The 13,105-nt window shown below is 42.1% G+C and overlaps 1 non-coding gene and 1 pseudogene across 1 annotated transcript; both read right to left on the reverse strand.

Moving 5' to 3' along the window:
- The window catches only part of LOC139247028 (uncharacterized), a 143,866-nt pseudogene that overhangs the window by 41,290 nt on the left and 89,471 nt on the right, over positions 1–13,105 (reverse strand).
- trnah-gug (transfer RNA histidin (anticodon GUG)) lies at positions 4,573–4,644 on the reverse strand. Its single transcript has one exon. It is a non-coding gene; the product is annotated as a tRNA-His (tRNA).

Consider the following 13,105-nt stretch of genomic DNA (forward strand, 5'->3'; position numbering starts at 1 on the left):
CCTTTGCAATGATTATAATATTTTAACAAGTTATCATAATAGACAACTTCTGCTAGTACTGGAGCTCGAACCCAAGCCGACATTCGCACATTTGATTTTCAGTCCAAAACATTAATCACTCAGCCATCCTGACGATTGAAGCAAAAAGTGTAATTTTCGACAATTGAGCAAATGCATTCCACACCAAATACCAATCCATTGATAATGCCAGTGAATTGAAAGCTGCTGTAGAAAAAAAAAACATCAATTAATTTTCAGATTCCTGGCCCTCATTCTCCCTATCACTATGGTCGTCCAGTCCCTCTGGTTATCCATTCCCCACCAGAAAGGCTTGAGGCCCCTCCGCTTCTTCATTGAACGGACGCTCAACCATTTCCCATCCACCATCAATTCATCCGCCTGTCGGAACTTGATTTAAACTGTCATTGGACAACTTCTCCTTTGACTCCACACATTTACTCCACATTAAATGTGTTGCTATGGTATCCCGCATGCGGCCGAGATATGCCTGTATTTCAATGGTATATGTGCAACATTGTTTGTTCTAGTCCTACTCAGGTCCCATCCATCACCTCGTTTTCTGGTGCATTGATGATTTTATCTGTGCCATTTCCAGCTTTCGCAGCGAACTCGAAATTTAGTCAACATTGCTTTAACTTCCCACCCTTCCCTGCTCTTCACATGGCCCATCTCCGACTCTTCCCTTCCCCTCCTCGATTTCGCTGCCTCCATTGCTGGGGATAGTCGGTCGATCAGTATCTACAATAATCCCACTGATTCCCAAATCTACCTTAAATACACTTTTTTCTACTCGCTTTCTGTAAGGACGCTATTCCATTCTCCCAGTTTCTCCATCTCCATTGTATGTGTCCTGGCGATGGCAAAGTCAATACCAGTGCTACCGATATGTAGCTAAATTTTTCTCCAGCAAGAAAAACCCACGACCCGAGTGCACGTGACCCTCGACCTTGTCCTGCCCATTTCCCGCACTTCTGCTCTCATCTCTTCTCCTCCCTCGCAGAACCACGATAGAGTTCCACTTGTGCTTAACATTCACCCCACTAACCGCCACATTCAAAGGATCATCCTCCCCCATTGCTGACACATCCAACGTGGTCCCACCATTAAATATATCTTACCCTCCCCTCTCTTTTCAGCAGTCCAAAGAGACCAGTCTATCCGGCATGCCCTGGTCCACTATCCAATCATCACCAACAACGCTTTCCTTCCCACAGCACCCTCCTGTGCAAGCGCAGGAGAAGCAACACGTGCCCATTTCCTACTCCCTTCCCACAGTCCAGGCCAGTATAGGTGAAACAACGACGTACTTGTACTTCTTTCAACTTAGTATTCTGTATCGACTGAAATCTCCTCTACACTGGGGTGACCAGACACATATTAGGTGAGCACTTTAGCGAGCAGCTCATTTCAGTCCGCAACAAGAACCCCAAGCTTTCGGTCACCTGTCCCGTCCTCCTATACTGTTCCTATGAAACTCAACATTAGCTCGAGGAACAGCAGCTCATCTTTCCATTCGGCACTTTACAGCCTTCCGGACTCAAAGTTGAATTTAACAATTTCAGATTCTAACCACTGCTCCCATTTTTTCGGACAATAGCTGTTAGTAATGATCCTGCGAGTCTCTCTTACCCTTTCTCTAGACACATATTTTTTTCTTGAAGTGTCCCATAACTATGCCCTTTCGCTTTTGTCATAAATTCATTTCTGCTTTCCACCATGTCACAGGCCTTCCTTTTCGTTCTTCCTTCCCCTCCACCTTTCCCTGCTTAAGTACCTGCTTAAACTCTGTTACACCTCCAACTTCTGACAGTTTTGATGAAATATCATCGACGTGAAACATTATCTCTGTTTCTCACTTCATTAATGCTTTTTGTCCTGTTGTATATGTTCAGCAATTTCTGTATATATTTCCTATTCACAGCATCCCCAGTAAGTTGCTTCAGAAAAAATAGCTTCAGTGCTGTGGATGAGAGGTTTCGTTATCAAATGATGATGAAGGTGCCCTGCAAACCGGAAAGTGCAGGTTCAACCCCCGTCCGCACTTTCATACAAGTGCCCTGTTGATCTCCTGTTGTTTTGAGCAGCCCATAATTATCTCAAGTGGTAATTGTTCAGCACGTCCACTGGCCCGAGAGTTTAAAGAGCTGTTGAATGTTTCTGAGTCCATTAATGTTCCCAATGTTTTGCTAAATGTATTAATCTGAAGTCACATGCAGAACATTATTATCCGTTTCCCACAGGACTAAGCGAACCACACCGAGGTAGAGGATGAGTATCCGAAAATGACAGAGAACTGAAGGAGACTTTTCGTCCCATCATGACTGAGCCGGCTTTGTGAAAATGCTATCCAATTAGAACCACTCCCTATACTTTCCACATAGCCCTGCAATTGTTTCCTATCAAATGTTATCCAATTCACTTTTGATGGCAAGCATTTCAAGAAAATGTGATAATTCGCTACAATGTACATTCGTTGAAGAAATAATAACACAAAACTTAAAATGTTCCAACCGTGTCTATTAAGAGAAATTAAAGATAGTATTAGATTCAAGGAAGAGATTAATAATATTGCCAAAAAGAGTCGGAAGCGTGAGCATAAGGGACTTTTTATAATTTAAAAAGCTGTGTGCTGTCAGTCCCGGATCACGCTGTGTCTGTTTAAAAGGGATGCGCTCTCAGTCCGGGATCATTCTGTGTGTGTGGTAAAAGGGACATTCTCTCAGTCCGGGATCATTCTGTGTGTGTGGTAAAAGAGATATTCCCTCAGTCCGGGATCATTCTGTGCGTGTGTAAAATGGATATTTTCTCAGTCCAGGATCATTCTGTGTTTGTGTAAAAGGGATGTGCTCTCAGTCCGGGATCATTCCATGTTTGTGTCTGTTTCAATGGAGCGCGATTACAGTTGTGATTACCGAATATTTAATGTGATGTAATCGAAAGCGCATTTGGTTTACCTGCTTATGTGCGGACCCACTTTGCAATGCTTCTGTTCAGTAATTCTATATATGTTTATCTTTACGTGAAACATATTTTCATCATAATAGTGGCCCTGAAAAAGTTCACAATTGTCTTCACACCAATGCATATCATCGAATCATTGCATTTCTTAGTATGGAAGGAGGCCATTCCGGCCCATCATGTCGACATGTGCCGAACATGAGCTATATAGCCTCATCCCACACTCCAGCTCTTGTTCCGTACTCTTGTAGCTAACGGCACTTTAAGTTCAAATCCAAGTACTTTTTTGAAACGTGGACAGGGAATCTGCCTCGCCCATCCTTTCAGCGGTGTGCTACAGAACACTCTGGGTGAAAATTGTCCCCACAAATCACCTCTCAGCCTCCTACCAATTACAATAAATCCATGCCTCCTCTTTCTGGACTGCTCTGCTAAGGGAAATAACACCTCTACCTTGTCCACTTATAATTGTCTATGCCTGAAAATGGTCTCTCCTCATCCTCCTCTGTTCCACAGAAAACTAACTCAGACTATATAATCTTTCGTCATAGCTCAAATTCAGCGGTCCAGGCATCATTCTCGTAAATCTCCTCTGTATCCTCTCCAATGCAATTACATCTTTCTTGTAATGTGCTGACATTGTACTCTAGCGGTGGCCTAATTAGTGTTGCATACAGTTCAAGCATAACACCCCTGCTCTTGAATACTATGCCTCTGCTGATAAAAGCAAGCAGTCCATATGCCTTAACAACCACATTATCTACCTGGCCTGCAACGTTCAGGGATCTGTGGACCTGCACTCCAAGATCCATTTGTTCCGCTACACTTCTTAGTGTCCTACAATTTATTTTGTATTCTCTTGCCTTATTTTCCCATGAAAGTATATATTAATAATTTGAGACATGACATGAGCTGAGTGTAGCAAGCTAGGGAAAAAGGTGAATATGGACAAGAATTTTCAGGTGATTGACAAAAGAACGACATGCATCAAATATTGAACACACTACCGACGAGGATGGGACTGGACCCACGCGTGCAGAACACAATAGATTCATAGTCCATCGCGTTATCAAGTCTGCCACCTAGGGCTGCAACACGCTCAGCCATCCCGTTTATTGATTTTTGCATCCAAACAGAATTCCCCTGCGACAACGTGCCTTCGCCACTTGTCCTGCCCATGCACCTAAATCGACAATATTGAAAATGTACAATCAGCTTATGTCAGCAAAATGCCTTCCGTTACTTCAGGTGAGGGAATGTCAGAAATCGTCGGTTTTGAGACAGATTCAGAACGGAGAAAAACAAGTTTCGCCCGGTGATTTAAACAACCATGACATTGAAGTAAATCACCTCATTCATTCGTCCTCGCTCCAGTGCCATCACCAGAAAAATGTTGTGGGGAGAATTGTGAGCAAAGTAAAGGAGGGCTATTGATTGTGGAACGCAGAAAAAGCTGGGAGAAAAGGTGGGTTTGAAGGAGTAAATATGTTAATACCGCTAAAAACGTAATATCTGTTTCATTTAGTGAGGATAGATGTTTGGCTGTGTTTTGTCAGAAGGTACTGTCGTGAATAAAAGATATGAAGCGAGATGTGCCATGACTCGGATTCGAACCGAGGTTACTGCGGCCACAACACAGAGTACTAACCACTATACGATCACGGCGCCACACACCAGCTGTCACATCTGTCTTTTGACTGCAGCAAAGTTACAAACGGCGCTGGTCAGAAAATATGTAGTTTTTGTGACGAGGCCAAATTCAACCCCGCCAGAAATTATAGCAGCGCTGGAATGCGACCAAGGCCCCGCACCAACTGGGGCTTAATCCAGAATGGGAACTAGGGCAACTCCAGTTACGTTTAAAACGATTGCAGCTCTGTTCCATGGGAAGAAACTCACCCTTTGTGACTCATGAAGACAGTAAGTACCAGCCCCGCTAGGAGTCAAACGGAGAATCTTTTGTTTACTAGATAGGCGCTTTGACTATTTAAGCCACGGAGTCAAGCCATGCCTTTGATCTATCGCCTCCAGTCACTCATATCGATCAGCCACCTGTCACTTCCATTTAGAGTTTGAGTCCCTTTTGTATTTAAGCATCTCTCTTATCTATTCCGCTATGTGTGCCAATGCTGTCCGTATGTCTCGCTGCATTTATCTCGGTGTCAATCCGTGCGTTAATTCTGAATGGATACCTATGTTTGTCTCTGAAGTGAAATAAATGAACGACGCAGACAATTCCTCCTCTGACACTAGGGAACTAAGGAGCCAAAGTTTATAACAAGATATTGTTCATTGTGATCCAGAAAATACAATATTCCATCTTGAATGATTTAGATTCAGTTCTGTGCGAACGAGATTATGACCCCAACGTGTTTCCAATAAGCCATCTTTTAATTCGATGTCCGAAGCACTACCTTGCCAGCTCAAGGATATTCATAACTAATAAACATAGTAGTCAAGCAGTGAAACGATATTTGCAGAAATTGTTGTGAGACTGCAGAATGCACTAACTCACAGCAGCATATTTAAAACAAAGGTTAAAAACATGCAGCGTGTGGGAGGAAGGGGAGAGAGAGGCCAGAGAGCCATAGCAAAGCCGTACAACAACTTGGGGAGTTATTTCCTTACCACAGCATCATTGCGCATGGAATGGATATTTTACTGTTAAATGTGAATAAAATGCAACGTATGTTTGCAGCTGTTTCTGTGTCTGTCCTGTTACAATCATAAGAAAATAGAAACAGGAGGTGGCCATTCAGCCTGTGAAGCTCGCCCGGACATTTAATTCGATCAAGGCTGGTCTGTGCAATGATTCCTTAAACCTTCATAACCTAGTCCAACAAAAATCTATCAATCACTGGTTTGAAATTGTCAATTGACCCCCAGCATAAACCGATTTTTAGGGGAGGAAGTTCCAGAATTCCACTACCTTCGGTGACAAAATTGATTCCTTTCATCATCCCTGGACGGGTTAGCTCTAATTTTATATGTATCTCCCATTGAATTGGACCCTCCCACTACGGGAAATATTTCTCTCTATCTTTCACCTATTTGTTTGCAGCTCTGACCGAACTCCACACCCCAGTGCATTACCTGTCCCCTAGATCCTGTTCCTCTAATGTTTAGTTGGAGAGAATGCCTCTTTCTCTGCTGATTCTCTGCGCCCTATCTCTACAGTTGAGTTAGTTGCCGATCATTGGCAGCAGGTGGCAGAAGTGAGGGGCATATGGACCCTGACAGAGAATGCTGCTTCGCATGGACTGAATTTTCCCCGCGGGCGCTGGCGGCGATTGGAAAATCTTATTGTGTCACAAAGATAGAATTAAGGAAGCGATGTCTGAAAGTGCCACCATGTAGAGGAAGCATCTCATCATGTGGGGATATTTGAGACACAATAGGATTGTTTCCGTCTGACTCCAGATTATAAGACTGCGTGATCGTATCACATCTGTGTCGCAGTGGCCTTTACACCAGATGTCCGTCCGAATAAATCGAAACCCTTCACATTAAACACTGGCATCTTTTAACGTTTAGAGGACGACTCTCGGAGCGATGTGCCTGGTTCTCTCATTTATGCGTTGTTAAAAAGATGGAGGTTAAATGATTTGCAGAGATACCTTCTAACCATATCAAGTCTTCCATTCACTAACATGAAGCACAGAGTCACTAACTCAGGAACACAATCTGTAATTGGCTGTGTCACAAGCGATAGCGCGTTGAACTATTGAGATAAACATCAAACAATCATTCAAAGGTTGTGGGTTTGCGTTCCACCAGTGTCGTTACTTATTCAAGTTTCGATGAGGAACGTTTACAGCACACACACAAATCGTTCGTTAGTGTGCTTCAGCGAATGGGAATTGCTGGAATAATTCAGTTGGAAGCGCATTTTATTGAAGACGTATAGATCCCGGGCTTCGGAAGTGTTTAGTTATTTAATGTCTCTTTCTTTCATTCGATTCTCGAAGCTGTGCAGCCGGAGAGAAGACAGATGAGGTTTTGCTCCACACATTCACTTCCAGTGTTCTAAACATCAAACCTATCATAAAATTTTAGCCGACAACCTTTGAATGTTTCGATCGAATAGCTTGCTATAGATGGTTATTGCGATACCCATTGCGCCACAGAGCCGCTCTCGAGCACGAACACTTTAGCAGTTTTAATGTGTTTCTTGCAGCAATATTTCCAACATCAGCCTCATTGTTCAAGTCAAAAAAGCGCCGACAATCCTGTAAATGGCAGCGGGAGTCTGATGAGCAGGTTTGCTCCCGTCAAACAGTTCCATTTACCGCCTCTAAATGATCTGTTGCAAACGTTGAACATATGTGATGAACCTTTATCAAAATTCTCAGCAAGATGTTCAGGGGAATCTTTGCTGGGGTTGAATATGATAAGAATATAAGAACATAAGAAATAAGAGCAGGAATAGGCCATACGGCCGCTCGAGCCTGCTCTGCCAAGTAATACGATCATGGCTGATCTGATCTTGGTCTCAGGTCCACTTCTCTACCAGCATAGTCCCTTAATCCCTTATTGGTAAAGAAGCTATCTGTCTCTGTCTTAAATTGATTCAATTTCCCGGCTTCCACAGCTCTCTGATGCAGCGCATTCCACAGATGTACAACCCTCTGAGAGATGAAATTCCTCCTCATTTCAGTATTTAAATGTGCGGCCGCTTATTCTAAGAATTTGCCCCCTAACTCTTGTCTCCCCTTTCAGTGGAAACATCCTCTCTGCATCCACCTTATCAAGCCCCCTCATAATCTTATACGTTTCAATAAGTCCACCTCTCATTCTTCTGAATTCCAATGATTAGAAGCCAAACCTCCTCAACCTTTCCGCACAAGTCAACCCCCTCATTTCCGGAATCAACCTAGTGAACCTTCTCTGAACTGCCTCCAAAGCAAGTATATCTTTCATAAATATGGAAACCAAAACTAGACGCAGTATTCCAGGTGTGGCTTCACCAAAACCCTGTATAACTGTAGCAAGATTTCCCTGCTTTTATACTCCATCCCATTTGCAATAAAGGCCAAGATTGCATTGGCCTTCCTGATCACTTGCTGTACCTGCATACCATTCTTTTGTGTTTCATGCACAAGTACCCCTAGGTCCTGCTGTCCTGCAGCTACTTTTAATTAATAACTTGCTCTTTGATTTTTTTCTGCCAACGTGAATGACGTCACGCTTTCCAACATTATACTCCAAATTTTTGCCCACGCAATTAGCCTATCTATGTCTTTTTGCAGATTTTTTGTATCCTTCTCACACATTGCTTTTCCTCCTATCTTTGTATCGCCAACAAACTTGGCTACATTACACTCGGTCCCTTCTTCCAATCATTATTATAGATTGTTAATAGTTGGGGTCCCAGCACTGATCCCTGCGGCACCCAACTAGTTACTGATTGCCAACCCGAGAATTAACCATTTATCTCGACTCTCTGTTTTCTGTTCGTTAGCCAATCGTTTATCCTTGCTAATATATTACCCCCAATCCCATGAACTTTTGCCTTGTGCAGTAACCTTTTATGTGACACCTTGTCAAATGCCTTCTGGAAGTCAACATCCATTAATTCCACTTTATCCACCCTGTGGGAAGCATGTATAGATAATCCGTGAGTTTACACATCTTCTACTTTGTGCCAAATGCATTGTCAGTGCGTTGAATTCGAGTCTGTTTCTGGACATTTTACTTAACATCAGAGTTACTGATTTATGAATGGTAACGGCCCCGTTCCCTCCTATAAATCTGTAATTCTAAACCGCTGCTGTAAAACTCTCACCGGCACTTTGAACATTGTGGACCTGTGGAAAGCGAAGTGCTCACATGGAAATGCTAATAAGTGGATAAAGTTTGAGAACCCAACAACTATACCTTCAACTCCGCTGCTAATGTCACAAGTAAAACCTTTGGCTTTTAGAGGTGCGACATTTCACGCGCAGGTACTATCATATAAATACTGCACTGTAACCGATCGTGCAATGAAAAACACGTGCAGGTGCTGTGCGCGATCAGTGCTCCCATCATACAGCTGTCTGTTTCACTTGTCTTATAAACAAAAAGACATAGAATAATCGAATTATTCAGCGCAAAATGAGGCTGTTCACCCATCGCATCTGTTGTGGCTCTGTAAATTATGCACATTCCAATTATTTTTCGCCGTAGTACAGCTTTATATTTGTATTGTTTCTGTTTAGTATTTATAATGCAAGAAAGAAATATTCACCTTTGAGTGCGTGCAGTGTACTTTCAGAAGAATTAAATCTGGGCTCAAAGGAAATTGCGAGGAGAGATTACAAAAATCAGCGTTGTATGCCATTGAATTTGTAAGATTACGGTGTGATTTGATTGAAGTTGTCAAGTTATTAAGGGTAACTGATAGTACAAGCGGATAATTTCTCGCACTGCTTGGAGATTCTCGGACTCAACTCTCTTCGGTTTTCCCGCGCAGCTTCAATCCTGTTCACAGCGGGTTCTCCCGCTAGTGAAATCAATTATCAAAATCGTTTATTTTCTTCAATCCGCTCGCCCTGGAAGGATTTTGGAGATTTAAAGACGGGTTCTGAGGAAACTAAAGAATTGGCAATAGATCTAGAATATTGACTGACTTCAAGAAGGCATGCTGGGACGGCTGACCTAATTCGAAAATTGTTCTGCACCTCATAGAAACGTTTAGAATTCTGACGGGTTTTTACAGGTTACATGCAGGAAGAATGTTCCCAATGTTGGGGAAGTCCAGAACCAGGGGTCACAGTCTAAGGATAAGGGGTAAGCCATTTAGTACCGAGATGAGGAGAAATTTCTTCACCCAGAGAGTGGTGAACCTGTAGAATTCACAACCACAGAAAGTAGTTCAGGCCAATTCACTAAATATATTCAAAAGGGAGTTAGATGAAGTCCTTACTACTAAGGGGATTAAGGGGTATGGCGAGAAAGCAAGAAGCGGGTACTGAAGTTGCATGTTCAGCCATGAACTCATTGAATGGCGGTGCAGGCTAGAAAGGCTGAATGGCCTACTCCTGCACCTAGTTTCTATGTTTCTATGTTTCTATGATTGCCTGGAAGTTTCAGACAAGGAAGCCTCGAGCGGCTCACCACCAGCTTCTCAAGGACAATGAGGGATGGGCAATAAAGGCAGGCCTTGTCAGGAATACACACATCCCAGGAACGGAAATAAATCAATATTGCCACGCATGACACCACTTTAAAAAGGGAAATTTGTGATTAAGAATGTGTCTCAATAGATTCCTTACTAAATTGCGGTATTTTTTAGTTTTTTATTTTAATATTGCAACGCCTGAGTTCGTTTAAAAAGAGCAATGAAAAGCAAACTCTGACAGTGGTGGGATTCTAACACAGTCCCGCTTACGAACTGGAGGCTAAATCCAGCGCCTTCGACCGCTCGTGCACGTGACAATGCCAAAGGCAATTCATATAATGCTGGTCACGGATAATTGTAAGTTGGCTCGTTGCTTCATTTGAGTCCAGGGATTTGCATTGAGAAAGAAAGAAATTAAAGAGCTTTCTGAGCTGTATTCACAGGACGAGGTAATTGAGAGGTTAAGGCGTTTGATCGCTAACCGACTGTGCATGGTTTCCAATTCTTTCATTTTTGCATTTAATAATATATCTGTTTGCTCTTTTTAACACATCCAGGACTCCTGCATCTGAGTTCCTTCCTTGCCCAAATCCATTTTGCTGCCTTAATCTATTTGCTGAAAATAGAAAAGTCCTAATTTCCTCCCAAACTGTTGCTTGCACGGAGAGGCTGACATTGTAAGAGATGAACTACGTGAAGTATATATCAAAGTGGACAGTGACGTCCTCGTAAAAGCAATATGTCTCCACCAATGCTGCCTGAGCTGCAGAATATTGCCAGTAGTTTTTGTTTTTACTTTTGTGCTCGAGAAGAGCTCAGAAACGTTACCAGTCAACACAAAACTTGCTTTAAGGGGGCAGCTCCAAGTTAAACGTTTCTGTGCTCTTCTCAAACACGAGATCAAAGTTAACGTTCCTGCACACCAGCTTTAAAGTCAGCCGTTTCCGCTTATATTATCCTGCGCCGCGGGATTCAAAATAAACTTTGCTCATAGTATCAGGGAGTCTTAGATTTTCTTAGTGGGGATTGTAAGGGCAAGGGGAGCTCAGAGGCTGTGTGGGAATTGAAGGGTATCTGAAATTGTATCATGGGATTATCCATGGGATTATGAGGGTTCGCAGCAGATATCAGAACGGGCTACGGACTGTAAAAAGGTTTTTGAGAAATGAAGGGACCTCAGCCGTTATCAAAGCGGGTAAGCAACGCTTAGTAGGTATCAGAAATAGTAAGCCATCCTCTGGATTTATTAAAGACACTCAGGAGTATTGGAGTGAGTAACGAACGTTCGGGATCTATCAGAGAGCGTATGTGAAGCTCAGGATGTATCAGAGAGTCTAGTGTAACACGAGTAGTTATCTTCTGAATATCACATTTTCTAAGTACAAACATGGTTAATTAAAGCAAAAGTTGAAACCGAATGTAACAGGCGATCTGCCGTTTCCCACGGAATGAGATGGTAGATTGAGGCCCGACTGACCATTTGAAGCGCTCAGAAATTCATTGATATCTAACACAGATCCTCCACCCCAATACACTAAATAACAAAATAGATTCCGTTAATTACTTTAGTAAGAAACAGACGAAAATACCGTTATATTTAACACAATAGCAACTCACAAAAAGATGTTTATCTAACATGGAGACACTGAAGTGTATTTAGAACAATCACAGGTAATTGTTTGTTGTAACAGAACTTTAATTGAGTTTTTTTTTAAATAATGATATAAATATGGAAGTTTACGTGTCCCTCTTCAAAATCCGGTGGACATTACTGTGTAATGAATTAACTCCTATCATATAATTTTTTACATGGACTACTGCAACGTTTGAGAACAATGGATTGATTCTCAACAGAATGATCTTAAATAAAGTGGATTACCAAGCTTTGCAGAGTTGGCTAAAGTTGATAGGGAAAATAGATTAAAGTGTAAGAAGGTTGATGAGCAAAGGCGGACATTTATGGAGATATTTCCTAGCTCTCCACTAAAATATATTCCAGTCAGAAGGAAAGACTTTAAGAGAAGCCAGACACAACCGTGGCTAACTAAGGAAGTAAAGGATGGTATCAAATTGAAAACAATGGCATACAATGTAGGCAAGATTAGTGGGAGGTCAGAGTATTTAAAAAAGCTGCAAGGACGACTAAAAAAATAAAGAGAGTATGAATGTAAATTAGCAAGAAATATAAAAGCAAAGAGTAAGAGTTTCTACAGGTATACAAAAATGCAGAGGGTTGGTAAAGTACCTCAGAGGATGAGACTGGGGAATAAATAATGTGGTGCAGGGAAATGGGAGAGACTTTTAACAGATATTCTCTATCGGTCTTCACGTCGGAAGACACTAAAAATATCCCAATAATAGATAATTAAGGGGCTATATTGAGGGAAAATTAATACATTCACTATTACAAAAGAAACAGTGCTCGGTAAAATAATGGATCTAAAGGTGGCCATGTCTATTGGACCTGATGGTCTGCAGCCTCGAGTCTTAAAACAAGAGGCTGCAGAGACATTGTTAGCAATCTACCAAAATTCACTGGATTCTGGAGAGATCCCAGCGAATTGGAAAACTGCAAATGTTAGGCCCCGATATAAAAAGGAAAGATGCAGATAGCAGAAAATTGTAGACGAGATAGCCTAACATCTGCCGTTGGGAAAATGATGGAATTCATTATAAAGGAAGCAGTACAGGATGGTTGCAAAATAATAATGCAGTTAAAAATGGACGGCATGGTTTTATGAAAGGGCAATCATGTTTGACATATTTTCTGTGGCTCTTTGAGGATGTAACGAGCAGGTTGTTCAAGGGGACCAGTGGTTGTGGTATATTTGGATTTACATAAGGCATGAGATAAGATGCCAAGTAAAGCGGTACTGCAAATGATAATACCTTACGTGGTTGGGTTAAAATATTAGCATGCATAGAAGATTGGCTACATAACAGAAACAGAGAGTCTGGATAAATGGGTCATTATCCGCTTGCAAATAGTGACTAGTGAGGTGCCACAGGGATCGGTGCTGGGGC

The sequence above is a fragment of the Pristiophorus japonicus genome, unplaced genomic scaffold (genome assembly GCF_044704955.1).
Source record: "Pristiophorus japonicus isolate sPriJap1 unplaced genomic scaffold, sPriJap1.hap1 HAP1_SCAFFOLD_252, whole genome shotgun sequence".
NCBI lineage: Eukaryota > Metazoa > Chordata > Chondrichthyes > Pristiophoridae > Pristiophorus > Pristiophorus japonicus.